We start from the raw sequence: 5,525 nt of genomic DNA on the forward strand, positions 1-5,525 counted from the left end.
CACTGATTGCCGGTCGCCCTGGCAGGAGAGGGCAGAAGCTGCCATAGCTGCAAGCTGCCCTGGAGAAGCTCCTGGTTTGCAGTTTGAGCAGAAGCCCCGTAGGGAGAGAGAGCTCCAGAGAAAGCCGAAGCCATTGCTGCCAGAGGTGCTTACAAACAGGGAAAGACAGTGACATAGCAAAGCAAAAGGCTGCTAGGCACAGGACCCTGTAAGGTGCTTCCTGCAGGAGAGGACAGCCCTGGCTGTCCTTTCATCCTGCTTTGCAGGGCCTCACTTTGAATTTAGCCAGAGAGCTCCTCTGTAGGGAGGAACGGCCAAAAGGCGCTTTTAAGGCCCGCTATGCTCCCGGCTCTCTTTGGACTTTACCCTGTGTTAGGAGCGGGGAGACTTTTGGCAGTGCTGAGGTTTTGCAGGGAAAATGCTGCTGTGCCAGGCCTGGCCTCAGGGGCTCCTTCCAGCACTGACAGCTTTGAAAACACATGTTGCACAATGAATATCAGAAACAACAGTACCATTTGTTCACCCCTACATTGCAATCAGTGTCTCGCTTCAAAGGGGTGATAAAAATACAGCGGGGTGCACACACTACCTCTGATGTGGTAAAGGTGGTGTGCTTCTTCTATACATGGAGTCTCCCTTTTCACTGAAGTGCAATAGGGACATATACAGGTCACTTCCATTCCGTTTAGGAAATTGTTGCTAATGTCTTTTCTCAAGACTTTTATGACAGTCAGCGTTACTACTGCTACCAAGAAAGCAGTTGGCATTCATGGGGTGAAAAAATATCTTATGGTCAGTATAAGAATAAAGCAGCGTTAATATTACATTTTTCTCTACTTCTCTCTGGAAGTGGGTTTTATCTCATTAAATAAACAAAACCCCAAACCTAAGCTTCTTTATTTAGGCATAGCTTGTAATGACATAAAGCTGAAGCAGCCCAATCCTTTTGTCCATACCATCTGAAGTCCTAATCTGGTAACTCAGAATGAATTCGATAAAGAAGAATGAAACGGATGAGGTAGATGGGACTAATTTGCTGCCTCCTCATTCCTGTCAGCTCCAATACCTTCGTACTTCATCCGCTTATACATGACTTGCAAGGCAATTGCTTTAGTGTAAGCTCTCTGTTGTGGTCTGCTTTCTATTTTACCACAGTATTTGTAACTGTTCTGGTATTTGATTTCTATTAAAATACACCTCAGTCCTCCCTTCTCATGTAACTACCTTCCAGTGATCAAGTCTGCAAGCACGGAGAAATGAAATCTATCAGTAGTCTACCTGCCTATTTCAATCTGTTTACTCCTCAGCAATTGTTTCCATAGCCATTTCTTGCACTTCCACTCAGCTCTCCAGGCAATTTAAGAAGAGTGGAAATAAGGGCAAAGTAACAAGAGAAACTCCCATTTCCTGCTGGAAGCAGAATTAAATTCTTCAAGATAAGTTCCTCAAAATAGATGTTCTTCTTTTGTAATGAAAGATGGTCTATATATTGTTTTACAGATTCCATTTATAATAATACAGCTTGGTTGTGGGTTGTTTTTTTTTTAATTCTGCATTCTCAGTACATTCTCATTCCTTTTTCTGTGAGCAGGTGGCTGAAGGTATGAGAGCTGATCTGGGTCTCTAGCCAGGGAAGCTCCAACCTAGCTACAGGGGCCACCGATCCCTGTAGCAACGGGTCACGTGCAGCAGCTCTGCCCACGGCTCCCTCCAGTAGATCCTACCCCAATAGACACCACTGTTCCTATAAGCGCTTTTTTTACAGATGTTTCCTTAGACAACATGAGGTGGTTTAACAGTCCCACTCTCCACCCCTCTGGAAAGCCCTGGGGAGAGTCGGAGTAGCATACTGTCGGCACCCCTGATCTCAGTTTTCTGAATGGAACAGGAGACTGATAGGCAACTCACAGGGTTCCAATAAACGCCATTATTCCTAATTGTCTCCTGCAGCCGTAGCAATATCTATCTTTATGTGGGAGGCCTGGAGGCAGTTTTACTGCCCCCCCACCTCCATGTTCCACTTGCTGTAGGTTTTTTTCTTCATAAGTGGCCTGTAGCACTCGGGTACCGTCCTGCTCTGGCTGGGGAAAAGGCTGTGCTGGCACAGCGGTCTTGTCTGCTGGTCTCTTTTCCTAAAGATACCGACTGGTGATTCTCACTGGCTTTCTGGCAAGCTAGATGCGATGAAAGTACCAGTCTGGAAACTATGTAGTCATATTAGTGTGGCGCTGTGCCGGCGCTAAAATTTCTCATCAACAGGCAGGATATACTGTGCTAACTCATAGAGATGGCTTCCAGACCGCAGCTGGCTTACCTCCAGCCCTTTCCGAGTATGGCCGCAGCAGGGCTACACCTGTCTATTCCCAGCCATAGGCCCCCCCCCTTTTTCCCCCCCCCCACCCAGCCATATCCTTCCCAGCCTCTTTCTGTTTTGGCTCTTTTGGATATTACTTTTTTTTTGCCTGCCAAAGCTCAACGGCAGGTTCTATTTGGACTGCACCCAGTGTTGATCTGAATTGCTTATACAATATCCCAGCTGCTCTGTTGGGAAAACAAAGCATGTAAAACTAATAAAGGCAACTAAAAGCCATGATTATATCAGTCCTGAGAATTCTCCTACTTGTGTGGAATAAAGTCGAAGTAAATATCCATTTTTATATAGTAAAATACTATTTAACAACCCATTATTATGTAAAGAAGTTACGAACTTTTCTGATCCCCTAAGACAAAGAGATCACTCAGTGGCTAAACAGATTAGCCTTTTCCATCTGTGCAATTATGAATCATAAAATATACTCGTGCAATTTACTGGAAGGAAAATAAATACATTAATCAGCTAAAGGTTGCAATAGTCTGCATTCAGACCTCTGTTCAGCCAGCATGAAGGTTCAGCCTAGCAAAGGAAGGACTATGATGACATCCACTGACTTCAAAGCGTTTTGCTACATCAGGGCTTGAGGAGTTAAGAGCACCACTCTTGTTCAGTGGAAGTGAGATTTAACTGTCAACAAGGAAATTAGATTATCTTTTCTGAGAGAAGTGCCAGCAGAAGCATACGTAAGCATCTGTCAACTCATACATCTTTACTTCTGTTTGGTTTTGCAGACAAGAACACGCCCTTTTCTATTTCCTCTAGTGTGAACATTGCCAGAGGCTTAGAAAGCCAAGCTGCTGCCACGCTTGCTACCCAATACAACCATTTACTGGACCGTATCCAGCATCTGTATTTCCTTCTAGAAAGGAACTGGCAAAACGTCCTTTCTGTTCTTCTCTGTGAGGCTCTGGATTACATATGTTATTTTAAAAAATGGGGTTTTGTGTTATGTTCTTTAACCATTTACTCCTGGCTGCAGACCCCTTTTTATCTCCAACCGACCTCTGGCCCTCCTTTGACAGTCTGCGCCCGCAGGCTGTTGTGCCACCGGCAGCACAAGCTCACGCTGCTCCTCCTTCTCTCTGCCTTCTTACTTATTTGATGGCTTCTGGCAACTGCAGCTGCTGGTGGCCAGCACTGGCATAGCAGAGGGAGCAGCTGTGCCAAGTGTGGCAGCCAGCAGGTTTCTGCGATGTTAGAGGAATGGAGTAGGAGGGGCCTTTATTTTAATGGGAGATGCAGTTTCTACTTCAAATAGGAAAAATATCAGGGGGTTTTGTGGCTGCTTGGCTCGTGCTTTTTTGCAAGTTGCGTGTAACTGAAGACAGAAAGGTACTCAGGCAAGGTTACGTTCTTTAAGGCACTTCAAAAAGGCTAAGCCAACATCAATTTAAAAAATACGAGGATCCTGCATGATGACGATAGTTGTGATAATTTGGGATGGCTAATCGTGTATACAGACAAGTGCACTGTGATGGGTCTGACCTTTTCTGCTGTGAAGGGACAAATCTTCATTTGTGTGTGTGTGTGTGTGCACCGGCCAGAATAGATGGTGCCTGCCTGCCTTCCCGTGCTGGTGCAAAAGTGCAGCCACGATTCACGCAGATCCCTTTTCCTAGAGGAGCATTCCCTGTCTAGTTTTGTCTCTGCTAAATGGTTGTTACAGGAGAAATTACAAACATCAACATACATAGATGCTCTGCTCTGGCTGTAGTTACCCCATCTATATCTGATGTTAGAGCGGGCTTTTCCACCCCAGGGGACAAATGCCCTCTCTGTAAGACAATGGCGTTTCCATGATACACATGCCCAGAAGAATAACAAGGCTTTAAGTATTTCCTTGTCCGGTTCATGCACTGTCATACGGGGGACTGTAAACATGGAGAGCTGAAGCGGCTCTGGGACATGCCTGTTCGTGCTCCACCTCCAAGTGTTGAGCCGCTAAACTCACCCCTACTGCCCAGGGCACCAGCCATTTCAGCTGAGCTGATGGGGGCTTGGGGCAGATGATTTTTCTTTTGGATTCGCAACGGACATGGGACTGTATTGTCAAAAAGCCACTACGCGCTGTCCTTTCCCCGAGACACTGGATGAAACTGTGGTTTGTCTTACACTGCATGACAGTTCTGTAAAAGCTGTGCTAATGCGAGACCTTTTGATGCTGGGTAGCGGCTTTTGCTTTTATCTGTGAACCAAAATCATCTTCTTAGAAGGCAAGACTGATACTAATCAAGAGCAGTGCATTAGCTTTTCAAGTAGGAACTTTGTAGCATTTGGGGAGATGAAGTGAAGACTTTTTTTTTAACCTCTGATTCACTACTTACAAATCTCAGCTAGAAGGATGTGAGCCTGAGCAGGAGTCATCACCTGCCACTGACAAGCTTAACGGCAGCAGATTGAGCAACACCCGTCTGCATTTGCAACGGTCTGGTGCAACTCCGAGACCCTGGTTCTGCAAACGTCATTGTAAGGGAGACAGGCTTGTGTAGCGACCGGGAGAAAGTGAAGGAAAGATGCCACTGGGATCGTGGAGCAAAGCCAAGCACGCATCTAAGCGTTTGAAATGTGGGGCCTAAGTAATATCCTACTGGGAGTCAGGGAGTTTCTGTTATTGGAATTACTGGCATAGGCAGTGCAACAGGAGAGGGAAGAGACAAAATAAAACTGAACATTTTAGTGAGTGCCTTAAGCGGGTTGCTTGTGCCAGGCAGGTGATAAGACTCTACAAGGGACAAACAGTTATACAGATAAATTAAAACCTGCACAAGGTAACTGTAAGCAGCTATCCGGTTTTGGATGAAATAAACAGCGCAGTTACCAGCACTGGTGAGGTGGTCACGATAAATACACCTGCAGCTGAAAGTACGCATTTACATAACAGCTTTGAAATATATGTGGGTGCTGAAAATGGAAAAGCACTTGCAGGATCACGAAACCAGAAGGCAAATAATTAATTTATTTCTTCTTCAAAGAAGTGCCACCTAATTTTTCTGTCAGTTTTCAGATGACCTGGTGCGTGATTTCTTAACGTTTGCGGTTTGGCACCAGAAATACCTTCGCGTATTTCAGGCAGGCAGCCGACAGCGCTGCAGTGAAGCACCTGTGCACACCCACCCGGGCCGGGGCTAGCGGCCTGCCTGGGGGTCGCACT

This window comes from Aptenodytes forsteri, unplaced genomic scaffold, assembly GCF_000699145.1.
Source record: "Aptenodytes forsteri isolate BGI_AS27 unplaced genomic scaffold, ASM69914v1 Scaffold2, whole genome shotgun sequence".
NCBI classification, from domain to species: domain Eukaryota; kingdom Metazoa; phylum Chordata; class Aves; order Sphenisciformes; family Spheniscidae; genus Aptenodytes; species Aptenodytes forsteri.